Source organism: Arvicola amphibius, chromosome 6 (genome assembly GCF_903992535.2).
Source record: "Arvicola amphibius chromosome 6, mArvAmp1.2, whole genome shotgun sequence".
NCBI lineage: Eukaryota > Metazoa > Chordata > Mammalia > Rodentia > Cricetidae > Arvicola > Arvicola amphibius.
Genome location: NC_052052.2, coordinates 58,085,408 through 58,101,576, shown reverse-complemented (window position 1 = coordinate 58,101,576; position 16,169 = coordinate 58,085,408). Strand labels below are relative to the sequence as shown.

The 16,169-nt window shown below is 42.0% G+C and overlaps 1 protein-coding gene across 2 annotated transcripts in view; it reads left to right on the top strand.

Annotated features, from left to right (window-relative positions):
• The window catches only part of Focad (focadhesin), a 282,441-nt gene that overhangs the window by 8,389 nt on the left and 257,883 nt on the right, over nt 1-16,169 (top strand). The window contains exon 1 of one of the 2 annotated variants that reach the window (XM_038334887.1): nt 5,908-5,937. The exons of the other annotated variant lie outside the window; for it this stretch is intronic. The gene's annotated coding sequence lies outside the window, so the exon portion shown is untranslated. Of the gene's footprint in view, nt 1-5,907; nt 5,938-16,169 lie in introns of those variants that run through there. 2 annotated transcript variants of the gene reach the window in all.

The following is a 16,169-nucleotide window of genomic DNA, read 5'->3' as shown; positions in this document are numbered from 1 at the left end:
ACTCAAGAAGCAGAGGCAGAAGAATTAGAAGGTCGAGGCCATTCTAGGCTATTTGGGAGATCCTGGGTAGCCAGAGCGACCCAAGACTCCATCTTAGCCAACCTACCCACCAGCCAGCCAATACAACAACAGTAACACCGAGATAAAATAGAGTGGCGGATACAAAAGGGCTGTAGTATAAGGTAGACAAAGTTAAAATCTTTTTCAAATTGTTGAAATTTCCTCCCCCCAAATTATCAACTGAGCATTTCCGATGAGAGATATTTTGCTATTCAAAATAAAAGTATTTTAAATTTTAATATATGGCATAATCATCTTATAAAATCAGTTTGAACCATGAAATTATGATAATGAGCATAACATTTAAAGTGAATGATTCTGAATAAAATTTATAATCTCTTAAGTGCCTCATTTTCTTTTGTTGCATGCCATTAACAAAATCTTTCATACAGAGGAGTGATACATGATTATATATTTCTTTAAAACAATGAATATTGAAATCTTAACTCTTTTTTAGTTACTTATTTTGCCCATTTTAGTCTTGCAAATTCTATGTTTGTTTATTTGCTTTTGTGCATATGAGTGCATGTGTCCGTGTGGGGTACACATGCTTATCATAGTGTGAATGTAGCTATCAGAGGACAGCTTGTGGGAGCAGCTCTCCTTCCACCAGGTGGGTGCTTTGGGTTAGATTCATGTTGTCAGGATTGGCAGTGAGAGCCTCTGCCTGCTGAGCCATCCTTGTGCCCATTTTCTTTCTTATGCCTTTTCCCCCATTGTTTTGAAGTAGGGTTTCACTGTATAGCTCCAGCTCTTTGGAATTTGCTATGCAGATCAGGCAGGCCTCGAACTCATGGAGATCTACTTATCTCTGTCTCCCAAGTGCTAAGATTAAAGGTGTGTGTCACCATGCCACCATGCCAGGCCCATTTTCTTTCTTTTCTTTCTTCTTTCTTTTTTTGTCTTTTCCCCCATTTTTTTAATTTGAAGATAGATTTTTCTCTCATACAAATACATCCATTCCCAGCTTCCTACATCTCCCCTCTTCCTGATCCACTTCCCTTCTCTCTCCCTTTAGAAAACAGCAGCCCTCCAAGAGACAACAACCAAATACGACAAAACAAGACAAAATAAGACAAGGCAAGGCTCTTCTATTGAAACTGGACAAGTAAACCCAATAGGAGGAAAAGAGTTCTGGGAACAGGCAAAAGAGTCAGAGATGGACTTGCTTCCGCTGTTAGGAGTCCTACAAGCTAACAGCCACAGCATTTATACACAGGATGTGGTACAGACCCATGCAGGCCGTGTGCTTGCCTCTTCAGTCTCCATGAACTCATATACGCCCTGCTTAGTTGATTCAGTGGGCCGTGTCCTCCTGGTGTCCTTCAATCTCTCTGACTCCTACACTCTCTTCCCCTTCTTCTTCGGGATTCCCTCAGCTTCGAGGGGAGGGACCTGATAGAGACTTCCAATTTATACTTTCTCTCTGAGTAGTTCTCACTGTAGGTCTCTGCATATACTCCCATCTGCTGCTGGAGAAGCTTGTCTGATGATGACAGATAAGACATCAATCTATGAGTATAGCAGACTATCATTAGGAATCATTTTATTGATTTTCCCCCCCCCCCCCTTTTTTTTGTCAGTTGTATTTGGTTCTATTCTAGACCTTTGGGCTATCCAGTCTCTGGTTCATGGCCATCCAGGTAATGTCAAGCATGGGCTCCCTCTCATAGAGAGGGGCTCAAGTTAAATCAGACATTGGTTGGCCATTTCCCAAGTTCTGTGCCACTATTGCTCCAGCACATCTTGCCAGAAGAACAGATTAAAGGTCAAAGGATTTGTGTCTGGATCGGTGTCCAGGTTTCTTTTTCCATAGTCTGCAGAGTACCTCCCCTAACCCCAAAGACTAAACATAGGTGTGAGCGCTCCATACAGGGACATCAGCTTGACCTCTGTGTGTTCAGTGAGCTATGTGGATGTTGTCTCTGGCAATGGAGCCCTGCTCTCAGTGCTTGGAGAGAGACCCTCTGTCCTAGCATTGGCTTGGGTTTAGGAATCTCCACAGGACCCCCTTGGCCAACAGCTCCACGGAATACAACACAGTCCCAGCACTGGAAGTCTTGCCTTGGTCTAAGAGATGGCCGTTTCAGACTCTGTGCCCTCCATTACTAGGAATCCTCAGTAGGATCATTCTCATAGATTCTAGGAAGTTAGTTCCCTCTGAGTCAGGTTTCTAACCCCCCCAGATCTGATTCCTTCTGTTTCTGTTCCCACCTGCTCCCAGTCCACACACAAAATTATTTCCTCTTCCCAGGGAGTTTCATTCGTCTCTCCTGGAGCCCTCCTCTTTACCTAACCTCTCTGGGTCTAAGGATTGTAGCTTGATTATTATTTACATAACAGCTAATATCTGCTTATCAGTGACTACATACCATAATTGTCTATGTGAGTCTGGGATACACCTCTCAGGATGATTTTTTTCTAGATGCATCCATTTGCCTGCAAGTTTCTTGATTTTTCTTTTTAATATCTGAGTAATACTTCATTGTTAAATGTATCACATTTTGTCATTGATTCTTCGGTTGAGGGACACATGTAGGTTGTTCCCAGTTTCTGTCTATTTTGAGTAATGCTCCCATGAACATAGTTGAGTATAGTTATGGTAGGATGGAACATTCTTTGGGTATATGCTCAAGAGTGGTATACCTGGATCTTGAGGTAGACCAATTCTCAGTGTTCTAAGGAGTTGCCATATTGATTTCCATAGTGGCTGTACAAGTTTGCACTCCAACCAGCAATGGAGGAGTATGTACCACCCTGCCAGGCCCATTTTCTTTCTTCTTTAAAGCATCCTACTGTGGAAAATTTCAAATGCAACATGAATAAAGAGTTATATAAGTTAACTTAATTTTACCAAATTATTTTGTCAGTGTACTACAACCCATCATACATTTGCCTATTTTTTCCTCTTTCTTTAGCTTTGTGTGTGTGTGTGTGTGTGTGACACACACGCATACACAGTCTTGGTGTGTAACTCATGCTGGTCTTGAATTTGTAACTCTTTGTTGCTGCCAGTCCAGCTCTCGGATTACAGGTCTGTGCCATCATGCCCCACTAGTTTATAGGGTTTTAAAGCTGCAGGATACCTAGTGCTTAGAGGGTTAGTGAGATTTTGTAGCAAGTCAGAAGTAGATGGGCTTGGCAGATGTTGCTAGCAGCAGTGGAGCTGTGTATGTATTCATTGTGACTCCTGAATACAGCCAAGCATACAAGTTCCAACATTTGTTGTGTGTAGTCAAGGGTGGCTCCAAATAACATTTTGTAGATGAAGCTGTATACTCTAATCTTGGCATTCTTTTGCTGTGTACTTTTTCCTTACAGAGATGGGCAGAAACAAATCATACTCTAAGGATTTAGGAGGCTCACACGTCATTGCATTATTTTAAAAACAGATGAATAACTGCTTAGTTGTCTACATTTTAGTATTGTTTCTGCTTTCTTCCCATTATCTGACCCATAGCTTATACAATCTATCTTACTTTTTTTCTAGCAGTTTACCATGTCTATTTTATCAATAACGTTAAAAAATAGGTTTGTTTACTCAGCTTGCAACTGAAAACTTGTATCTTTGGCTAGGTGAACTTGTGTAGATGGTGACTGTAGGTAATAACAATGTGTTCTGGACCTTGGAGGTGTACTTGCTGCTCCAAGAAAGCATGAGGTCTTGAGTTTAAAAACTGTATCACTTACTGCCCAACATCCTCATAGGCTTCCATGTGCACTGGTGTGTGTATATACATTATACAGTGGTGTGTACACATAGACACCTGCACATACCACACACACCACACATGTACTTACAGAATAAACTTATGCTTAAAACACTGTATTGTGTATAGAACTGAGAGTATATCTCAGCTGTCCTGAACCTGCCTTCGCCACAGGTAACTATGACGTGATGGAATGCTAGATTGATAGAAATGACAAGTTCACAACATATACATACATCAAAACATTTATGCCCTAAGCATATATAATTAAACCTTTTTTTTATTACTGTTGTTATTATTAATATCGGGGTTGGGGGCAGTGATGTGCTAATGTGGAAGTCAGAAGAGAACTTTCAGTTCTCTATCTCGGGGATCAAACTCAGGTTCCCAGATTTGCATGGCAAGCATTTTAACCTTTTAACCTGCTGAATCATCTTGCTAGCTCAGAAGGTGTGTGTGTGTGTGTATGTGTGTGTGTATCTAATAAATCAAGATCTTATTATATAGCCCTGGCTGTCCTCAAACTTATATAGTCCAGGCTGGTCTTGAACTTCAAACCTCTGTCTCTTTAGTATTGGAATTAAAGTCCTGCACCATCACACCCATCCTGTATATATAATTTTTTAAATTGTCAACAAACCTCAATACGATATAGGAGAATGTAAAAGCATAAATGAAAATATATATCTAGAGTCTAACTCACCACCGTCTCTTTCCCGATATGTCTATACATTCCCCTATATTCTTCTTGCCTATCTAACAAACTTACCCTCCCTCCCTCCCTTCATTGGGTCTCAAGTAGTCAAGACTGACCTCTAACTCAAACCTACTATGTTGCCGAGGAGAACCTTAAACTAATGTTTATTCTGCTTCTACCTCTTGCATTCTGGGATTACAGGGATATACCACTGGGTATGTCCAGTTTTTATAAGTTGCTAGGGCTCAAACCCACGACTCATGCATGCTAGGCAGCACTTGACCATGGAGCTATGGGCCTGGCTCCTCTTCTGTATTATTATAGTAACCTCATAACAGGGGCCTCATTTCCCTTCCTCTTTTTTTTAAGGGAGTATTCACTTAGGAGCTGTGATAATCTTTAAAGAATGTCAGCCAAGCCGGGCGGTGGTGGCGCACGCCTTTAATCCCAGCACTCAGGAGGCAGAGGCAGGCGGATCTCTCTGAGTTCGAGACCAGCCTGGTCTACAAGAGCTAGATCCAGGACAGGCTCTAGAAACTACAGGGAAACCCTGTCTCGAAAAACCAAAAAAAAAAAAAAAAAAAAAAAAAGAATGTCAGCCAAACATGTCTCTGTCCCAGATACTCTAGTACTTATAATATTGGCTCAGAAATGGGCATGTCTTGCAGCAAAATCCCTGTAAGCCCTAAGGTGATTGGATGCTGTGTCATCCTTCAGTTTCACTTTCCAGCTGCCTCATCTTGAGCCAACAAAACTGGTGTCTTAGATAGAGGATGCTAAGCATCCTCTGCCTCCGGGCCGTTGCTCTCAGTGTTTAAGATTTTTATCTCTAGTTGTGTGTATCTGTTTGTGTCTCTGTGTGTGCACTCATGCACGGCTCTGTGGGTGCCCACTGAGGCCGGAAGAGTTAGGTCCTCCTAGAGCTGGAGTTACAGGTGGCTGTGAGCTGCCAGTTATGGGTGCTGGGAACTGAATTTGGGTTCTCTAGAGAACAGTAAACTCTCACAACTACTGAGCCACCTTTCAGTTCCCAAAAGACTTTATTCTTTAACAGATGCTAACATATGTGAAGACTGTTCCAATTCTTACCTACCAATGACAGCAACTTTGGCTTTGCAGATACTATGTTGTATGTGTATTAGAAAATTTATATAAACGAAATCTTCCTGCTGCAGTTTTGCCAACTAAAGTTTTGTACCCTCTGCTGATTAAATGACTGGAGAATGTTGAGCACACTGGAGGAAGACAGTTTTTCTTCAGAGGCAGATGATGAATCTCCTGACAAACAGTTTAGAACCAAGTGTAATTCCATTAGATCACTTGTTTGGAGTTGTGCAGGGCCGTTACAGCTTCTAATAACTCATAGGTGTGACTTTCTCATTACACAGTACTTAATAAGTGGCATAATTGGATCAAATGAGACTTCTTTTTCTTTTTTAGCCTTGGTGCTGTGATGAAACTGCCTTTTAGGTAGGTGATAAAGGACCATGGCTTCCAGTGATTTTTATTGAGAGTAAAATAATTCATCTTATGCCTTTATTTGAATATCATTAATAACTCCATTTTAATTAAAGAAAATAATATATGCCTATTGTAAGAAATTAACATAATAAAGATAATGACAAACATAATCGAATATTACCATAATATCACCTATCATGCTCTTACCAGAGATAACCTGTTTGTTTACTTTGTTCTTTTTCTTTTCTCTTTTTTTATTCTCTTGTAAGCATTTCTTTCACATGTGTGTATGTATGATATGATGTGTGTGTGTGTGTGTTTCAGAGGCTAGCCTTAGGTGTTAGTCCTCATCCATCTTGATAGAAAGAGAGTCTCTCACTGTGACTGCTCAGGATGCCATGCCAGCTGACCTGTGAGTGGACGAGTGTCCTGTCTCCTGCTCTCATGCTTTGGGTAGTTTTGCTCTGGGATTAGGTGCTTCAACTGTGTCCAGCTTTTTCTTTTCCTTCTCCCTTTTAAAAGGATTTATTTCTATTATTTAAAAAAGTATGTGTATAGCTGGGCCACGGTGACACACACCTTTAATCCCAGCACTCAGGAGGCAGAGACAGGTGGATCTCTGTGAGTTTGAGGCCAGCCTGGTCTACAGAATAAGTTTCAGAACAGCTAAGACTGTCACGGAGAAACCCTGTCTCAAGAAAAAAAAGTATGAGTGTGTCTGTTTTGGGGGTCTGTGCCCACAAGTGCAGGTGCCAGAGAAATCATAAAAAGTGTAGATCCCCTGGGGCCAGTGTTACAGGTAGTTGTGAGCTGCCCAACACAGACCCAGTTGGGCAGATTTCTCTGTGGAGCAGTATGTACTCTAAATCACTGAACCATCTTTTAGATCTTTGCATTCAGCTTTCCTGGGACTCGGGGATCCACGCTCAGCCCTTAGGAGCAGCTAGGAGAAAGCTAACTCTCCCAGAGTGGTTTAGGTTTTGGCCTATGCTGGGCTTTCATCTGTCCTCATCTTGTTAACTTTCACTTCTAACAGGTTAAAACGTTCCATTAAAACTATATATGTTAAAATAGGATATTGGCTTAAAAATTTATGAAATTAAATTCTTGTAAGCAGCTGTATATTATTTTGTAACATCTGTTTGAAAACAATCTGAGAACAAGGCATGGTGGCATATGACTTTAATCCCAGCATTTGGGATGCAGAGGCAGGCCATCCTTACAGGCCAGCCTGTCTACATAAGCCAGCTAGGGTTAAATGGTGAGACTCTTGTCTCAAAAAACAGAAAACAAAACAAAACAAAACAAAAACACCCACAAACAATAGCACACCACTTCTCCCCACTTCAGAAGGATGTGAGGCTTTGAGGGCAATCTGGCTGATATTCATCATCCCTTTGATCACCAGGGATAGTCAGCTAACCTGGCTGGCTCGCTGGAGGCAGGACAGGGCAGGGTGGAGGAGCATCTTTTTCATTCATCATCACACCAGGTGCATCCCTCTGGGAGCTCCACAGGACCATTTTATAGAGCAGGACCATCCTGAAGAATGCATTGCATGTTGGAGACCCTAGGTTCACCCCAGTGCGAGACAGACAAGCAAACACAGAATACTAAGCCAAACCCTAAAACGGGAACGAACCTGTTAACTTTACCCAGAGGCATTCAACGATCTATCCTTTACAAGGTAGATGTAAGCATTTCCTTCCAGGCTCCTCTTCTGATTCTTGATGCTGTTTGTTATCTCTGTTGATGCAGAACTATTTACTCATGATTTCCTGCCCAGAATGACCCAGAAGGTTAGTCAGTATCAGGTTATCAAGAATTCTGCCAAGAAATCTGGCCAGGGAAAACGCTAGCTGTTTTTAGAAAAGATTAGTAAGTGTTACTGCTTTGGGTAATTATATGTTTAAAATGCCTTTTACCCCAGTGGGAAGTACAGTGAACACTGCTGTGTGCTTTGAAAGGGTTGTGATGTAGAGCAGATTAAGAGCTTGGCCATGATGAATGATAGCTGTCAACTGCAGCATTCATGTAAAACTTCGGATGCTTTCATGGAACAGACTCATTTTCCATCGCCATCAGGGTCAGCTGCAAACAGTGAAGGAAGCTTCTGAGCTTTTGCATGTGTTTTGAATTTTTAAAAAGCATGCCCAAATGAAAAGCAGTGTATTTAGTAACATCTCAGAATTTTGTTTATTTGAGCTTTGGTTTTGCTAAAGTTTACCTCTGTACAACCTATACAGCAGTATTCCCTAACTAAAAGAAGAGCTTCCAATAAGGGGTAAGTGAACCAATTATTTACCAACCTTAAACATGTTGGCAGCTGGATTCACATATTATGTTAATGTGGAAATAAAGTTATTTGAAAATTTATTGTTTTCTTCTGTTTCCTGTCACTTGTTTTAGTTTCTGCGCCTTAATCAGTGAGAAAGAGTTAATTCTCAGAACTGGAGAGGGACCGCATGGTTGAGAGCGCTTGTCCCACCATCATGAGGGCTGCAGTTTGAATCCCAGCACCCATATTGCATGCCGAGCTTCCCACACAAACATCTGTAATCCCAACACTGAGCCGGGCAACTGGGATTTACTGGTTTCTAGACTATGTGAGAGTTGAGTGCTGGGTTCAAGGAGAGACTCTGTCTCAGAGAAACAGGCGGAGAGTGATGGACGAGGACACCTGATGTCATGTTTTAGCCTCTATGAACACTGCTGTGAACACATATGTGCATGCAAAAATGCACACACACACAAAGTGAATATTAAAGATGTAAATTCTCTTATTTTTTTCACTCTGTACTTTGGTCAGCTGCTCCTGATTCTAATAGATTTTGACCTTATTTTATATCACATACTGTATTAAACATGGTAATTCAACAGACATTAATTAGCTGCTTATATTGCAGCCCTGCAATGGTGAATAAGGTGCAGAAACTTGAGACCCAAACGTGCAGCGTAATAATTTAGTAGCTTTCGGGAGAGATGAGCTCTTTGTGTTCGGTCCACTTCCTCACTGGCATCCAGGGGCTGAACACATGCAGCTACTGCACAGATGAGAATGACCGCTTCACAGTGAGAAGTCCTCCCTGTCTTGAGCACGAAGGAACATTAGAGACAACTGCATTCCCAGTGTGCTCCCTCTGCACCATATACACGTATCTCTTTGCCTGGAATACAACCTCAAGTTGTAGTTTAAGCCCTGAGGTAGCTACAGGAACTGAGAAAGAATATGCAGTAGCTTCCTCTACATCAGTGACTCTCAACCTTCATAGTTCTGCAGCTTTTTAATACAGTTCTTCATGTTATGGTGATTCCCAACCATGAAATTACTTTTGTTGCTACTTCATAACTGTTAACTTTGCTTCTGTCATGAACTGTAATGGGGGGGAAACAACCTCTGTTTTCCAAGGTCTTGGGCAACCCCTGTGAAAGGGTCACTTAATCCAAAGGGGTCTCGACCCACAGGCTTAGAAACACTGCTCTAGATCATTGTGCTTAGGGCATTTGTTTCTTCCTGAACACTCCACTGTTATTGCAAACCCCGAGTTTATGTATGCAAACTCATCTGTCCACATATTTCCCTGTTTAATCCAGCCGTGGTTTGAACTGTCACATGGTGCCCTTACAGAAGTGGTGCTATTTCCGTGTGGTAGTGTCTGAGTAAGCACTTAGGGGCTTAGTTGCTCTCCCCTATTTCAATAACAATGTTCTTATTTATTTATTTATTTATTTATTTATTTATTTATTATGTGTACAATATTCTGTCTACATGTATGCCTACAGGCCAGAAGAGGGCACCAGACCTCATTACAGATGGTTGTGAGCCACCATGTGGTTGCTGGGAATTGAAATCAGGACCCTTGGAAGAGCAGGCAATGCTCTTAACCGCTGAGCCACCTCTCCAGCCCAATAATAATGTTCTTACTAAAGAAAATGGGCTGGGTGTGCTGGTGTACACCTTTAATCCCAGTACACAGAGGTAGAGACAGGTGGGGGCTCAGGGTAATAGGCCAGCCTGGTCTACATACTGAGTACCAGGTCAGCCAAGGCTACATAGTCCTTGTCTCAAAAACAAAAAGCAAACAAAACTGTCACCCAACAAACAAAAACACCCCCAAAGAAACAAACCACAACTCCCCCCCCCCACATCCACACACACGAAAATGTTGCTCCCGGTGACTTTTCATTGGTTAATTCTTGTGATGAAAGTGTCTAGTCTTTATCCTTTGATAGCTGTTCATTTAGGTGAGCTGAAGTCTAGAAGTCAAATATACAAATGTGGTAGATTTGTTGTTTGGCGATGGTGCCACATAGGTGAGGCATTATATGTTCTGTGCTTTGGGCTCCCTTCATATGCAGCTTTTACACATTAGCCTTGTTTCGGTGTTTTTAGGCTTTCACTGCATTCAAAGACAGCAATTTGCATTTGCAGCTCTGGGAATTTGATACTCTATATACAAACCTAGTTTTTCTTCACAGATTTCCTTCATTCCTGAAATAACATAACAGATAGAATCAGGCTAAGAGTAGCGCTAGCCAGAATTCGAAAAGGGTTTGCTATGTGTTTGACTTTGAGTGAAAGACTTTAATGCATTATCTTAAGTTTTCAGAAACTTACTGTCAACTATGCTTAAAAGAAGAGTGGTAGTGTGGAAAAGAATGACCCCCGTAGATGCATGTGTTTGAGTGCTTGGTCACCAGCAGGTAGAACTTTTGGGAAGGACTAGGAGCTGTGGCCTTATTGGAGGAAGTGTGTCGCTAAGGATGAACTTGAGGTTTCAAGGCCTGTGCTCTCTGCCTTCTGCTTTTGGTTCAAGCTGTGAGCTCTCCACTGCTCCTGCCTTCACTTTGCCATTATTTGCTCGAGAGTTGGAACTGTAAGCTCAATTAAACACTTTCTTTAATGAGTTGTCTTTGTCCTGGCCTTTTATCACAGTCATAGAAAAGTAACTAATACAAGTGGTTAAACATGAGATTTGGAGACAGACTCTTGAGTATGTTATGGCTAATCTTGGTTATCAACGTGACATACCTGGGAAAAAAGAACCTCCATTAGGGAATTAGCTCCATTAGATTGCCCCGTGGACAAGTCTGTAGAACATTTTCTTGACTGCTCATTGATGTTGGAGGGCTCAGCTCACTGTGGGCAGTGCCATCCTTGCACAGTTGAGCCTGGGCTGTATCAAAAACCTAGTTGAGCAAGTTAGGAACAGGGCAAAAAGCAGCTGTATTCCTTGGCTTCCCGTCAGGATGGGCTGTAACCCGTAAGCCGGATAAGCCCTTTCCTCCCCCAAGTTGATTTTGGTGATGTTATTCATCAAAGCAGCAGCAACCAAATAGCCAAAACAGTAGTCTGTACTCTGCTTCTTTACACAGACAACTGTGACCTCCTGCCTCACTTGCCTTTTCACACGGACATGAAGATAATAGTGTTCCTAAGGTGGGGTGCTCGCTCCTTGTGAGAGAATGCTGCTTGCAGAGCTGCCGCAGTCCTTGTTTGCCACATGGTAAAGTTTTCAATAAATTCTGCTTGTAAATAGTGCCATATGACCACAGGCAAATCCCTTAAACCAATGTAAATGGCTCCTGGGATCTTACTCCAAGTGTTTTTGGAGCTGTTAAGTCAAACATGATTTCTAGGTTCTCTGATGGCCTCTTTGTTTGCCTAGCGAGTCTCTATGACTATGAACTGGCTGTATTGGGGCTCTAGCCATTAAAAACAGATGTTCCTGCTTTCAAGAGTCTGCATTTCACTGAACTGGTGGTGGATGCAGTAGGGTGGAGAAGCAGAAAGAAGTATCAGTGACTTGAGATTATGGTTAAAAGCTGTGAAAAATTAGGCGAGGGCCAGCCTGTTCTAGACTTTCAGGGCTACATAGTGCTATCTTGTCAAAAAACAAAACAAGCTGGGCGGTGGTGGCGCACGCCTTTAATCCCAGAACTCGGTAGGCAGAGGCAGGCAGATCTCTGTGAGTTCGAGGTCAGCTTGGTCTACAAGAGCTAGTTCCAGGGCAGGCTCCAAAGCTACAGAGAAACCCTGTCTCGAAGAGAAAGAGAGAGAGAGAGAGAGAGAGAGAGAGAGAGAGAGAGAGAGAGAGAGAGAGAGAGAGAGAGAGAGAGAGAGAGAGACCTCAAACCAACCAATAACAACAACCACAATACAACAACTCCCCCAACCAAACAAACAAAAAACCAGAGCCCCAAAGTTAAAAAGAGCCCAAGATTCCTATTCAGACTCTAGTTAACTTTTAACTGACATGATCAACAATACTGTGAGGAATTTTGAGGTTGAGTGCTATAGCAGGGTAGGGGAGCCTCAGGGGAGTGGAAAGGAGAAGCAAGGGCAAGAATGCTTGGGAAGGAGAGGTTCAGCCCCAGACACAGAAAGTGTTGGAGGGCTTGAAGGAGCAAGCTGAAGGAAGGTCAGTGGGGCTGAAGTTCTCTGAGGAGACTGGGTCACATTAGGCCTTTGGGTTATGGTAAGGCGTTGGGGTTCTATTTTAAATGCAGTGGGAACCTACTGAGCAGTTTTGAACTGGAGCTATAGGTAGTTGTGAGCCTTCTGATGTGCTGGGACAAGCAGGTGCTTTTGAACACTAAGCTGTCTTTCCAGCCCCACAAGACAGCTCTGTCTGTGATTACTTCCTTTTGTGATTGTTGTCACTTAGTGTGCACTAGTGGGATATTCTCTGGGTCCATTTGGGGCTACATTGGTCATGGTAATAATAGAGAAATTTGCTGTACAATTCTGTTTTTGATTTGGTCTTTTGCTTTTAGTCACACTAAGTATGCCAGTTAAAAACCACTAAGCTGTAACTTTTCTATTCTGCATGAATTTAGTAATTTAATTTCATGAGAAATAACAAATGAGTTTGATTGGTCACTTTGTAGCAATCAAGAAAAAATATTGCCATTAAGCCTGTAATTGGTCTACAGGATTCTTTCCAAGAGTAAGGCCTTATTTTGATGTGAGAAATAACCAAGAGACTGAAAAATTACTTTGGCTATGTTTCTCTTTGAAAATGAGTAAGTTTTAAAATAGTCTCAAAGTTAATTAAATATATCTGCTTAAAATAGACTGGCCATTTTCAGTATTACTTGTGCATAAGCATAGGTAGAAGTGGTAAGCAAAATCTTCCATCTTTAGTTTTTCTCTTAGTTTTTGCTGCTCACATCTTATGAATTCTTTAATGATAGATTTTAATACTTAAAGTGATTTAGGTATCAGAACATTATTCTCAATAATTTCTTCTCATTCTCCTCACTGAGATAGGGTCTCAATATGTTGCTCTGCCTAGCTTGGAACTCACTGTGTGGACCAGGCTGGCCTTGAACTCAGGGAGATACTTCTGCCTTTGCCTCCTTAGTGTTGTGATTAGCTGGGTATAACATCAGGTCTTGGTGTGGGAAGGCCTTCTGTATATGTGTTGTTTTTATTGGATAATGAATAAAGAAACTGCTTTGGCCTGTGATAGGGTAGAATAGAGCTAGGCAGGGCGGGGGGAGTAGGGGGAAACTAAACTGAATGCTGGGAGAAAGAAGGCAGAGTCATGGGAAGCCATGGAGCTGCCAGAAGAGAAAGATGTTAGCTGCCAGTTGGAACCTTGCCAGTAGGCCATGACCATTGTGGTAAAATATAAAATAATAGAAATGGGTTAATTTAAGATATAAGAGTAAGCCAGCAGTACGCTTAAGAGATTGGCCAAGCAGTGATTTAAATAATATAGTTTCTGTGTGGTTATTTTGGCTTTTTTTTTTTTTTTTTTGAGACTGGGTATCTTATAGCCCAGGCTGGCCTAGAACTCACAATGTAGCTGAGGATGACTTTGAACTCTGGATCTTCCCACCTCTACCTTCTAAGTTCTTACTAATGTAATTAAGGGGTTACTAGTGGATAACACCATGTCTGTATTCCTTTTACCCCCCTTGAGACAAACTCTCACTATGTAGCTTTGGTTGTCCTGGAACTCTGTAGACCAGGCTGGCTCCCATCTCCCAGACATCTGTCTGTCTCTGCCTCCTGGCTGGTGAGATGAAAGGTACACATCACTATCTCCAGTTATATTCCTGACTTCTTAGACTATGCTAAGATGTGAATAAGATTTTTTTATTTGTAACTTGGTTAAAATAAGAAAATGGCCTCTGGGTGCAGTGGTACAGGCCCTGTCTTAGCTATTCTGGAGGCTAAGGCAGGAGAGTCTCTTGGGTTCAAAAGTTCCAGGCTAGCCCAGGAGACTGAAAATCTCTCTAAACAAACAAATCCCCACCAAACATCACAAAATGTGTTTTTTTTTTTTGTGGAAAATAGAAAATGCAGGTGAGCAAACCTCCAAAAGCCACCCCCACATAGCCACCCCCACATTCAGTTTCCAAGTTTTTACTTTTATTTTTAAAACTTAATTAAATTTATTCATTTATTCTACATCCTGACTGCAGTTTCCCCTCCTTCCTCTCCTCCTATCCCCTCTCTCCACCTCCTTTCACTCCCATCCACTCCTTCTCTGTTTTTGTTCAGAAAGGGGCAGGCCTCTCGTGTGTATCTAAGAAGCAGGCCTGTCAAGTTGAGGTAGGACTAAGCTGCTCTTGTATGAAGCTGGTCAAGGCAACTCAGTATGAAGAATAGGTTCCCAAAAGCCAGCCAAAGTGAGGGACAGTCCCTGCTCCCACTGTGGACTCTGAGTAGTTTCCAGGTTTTTTAACGCGCATATTTTGAAACCAGACTAGTTAGGCTGGTCTTTGCCTCTTCTTTAATGTGGTGCTATGAATTGAAATGTGGTCCTCTGTAAAAGGCAGCATGTATTCTTAACTGCTGAGCTGTCTCTCCAACCCCTATTAGTGCAATATAAAATGTTTATTTTGAGACAGGACCTCACTGTAACCCTGGCTGGTCTTGAACTCAAGATCCTCCTGCCTTAGCCTCCTGCATTGTAAAGATTTTATGAATCTTTGTATGAACATAAAAATGTTTAAAAATATTTCATACTGAGCATTTTGGATAGTCATTCTTTGTTAAAGGAAACATGTTACCATGTGGAAAAAATGCTTTCTTTGAGGATTTAGATTGACTACTATAAAAATTTTATTCCTGGGACAAGACCTTAGATTTTTAAGAAGCAACCATTTTTTTTTCTCATCTGTTTTCTCTTAAGCATTTAACATGTAAATGTGCAATATGGTATTTAAATTCAAGACTGGAGAAAGTACTGTAACAGGTCGAGCATTATTCAGTCGGTGGTTTTGTTTCTTATTTCAGTGACTTGTTCTCCTGGGCAGCAATGAGTTCCAAGTTCCTGTCTTTGATCTTGTTTTAGGTTTTTATTTAAAAATCTGTGGGGATAACTTAGAAGAAACTAAACAGTAAAGATCGGTTTGATTATATTTGATGCACTTAGGGAAGTTGCAACCACGGACATCATCACAGTCAACCCATAGCCTCCATTTATTCAGTACTTGAAGAGTAGGGTAACATATTTAAAGCTGAGTAGCCCGGTGGTTGTTATGGATGGTCTAGGGGATTGAATGCTGATTGGAAAGTTTGTAGCATTTCTCTTCTCAGCCCAACTCTTGCCATAGTGAGTTTCTCTTTTGGCAATTTAACCTTTGCTTGGGAGTGGAGGCAGTGGGGGTGATAGCACAAGAGTGCGTGCGTGCGTGCGTGTGTGTGTGTGTGTGTGTGTGTGTGTGTGTGTGTGTGTATTGACAACACTGAACTCCATTCTTGTGATTCAGCTTCAGCTTCCGGAGTAGCTGGGATTGATTACGTAGATGTGCCGGGACTCCAGCTGCTTCCCACTTTTGTCTTTCCCATTCTTTATTTCTCCAGTCAGGGATGGGGTAGCTGGGAGCCTGTAGGGGTTAGGGAAGTATGGGAGGGAGGTAAGGTGATGGCATGTCCACTTTGCTAGTTTCAGAAATGCTGTTTGCTGTAGCAAGGAGATCCCAAATGTAGTGGTTCAAAGAAGGCAGAAATTTCTTGTGTAATAACTGGGGTTCCAGGTATGCAAAGGTCTTAAGGTTTCTATTGCTGTAATAAAACACCATGACTATAAGGAGCTTGCTTCAATATCACAGTTCATCATTGAAGGAGGTCAGAGTAGGAACTCAAACAGGAACCTGGAGGAAGGAGCTGATGCAGAGGGCAGGGACGGGAGCTGCTCACTGGCTTGCTCCCTATGGCCGGCTCAGCCTGCTTTCTTAGACCCCAGGACCACCAGCCCAGGGGTATCACCACTCACAGTGGG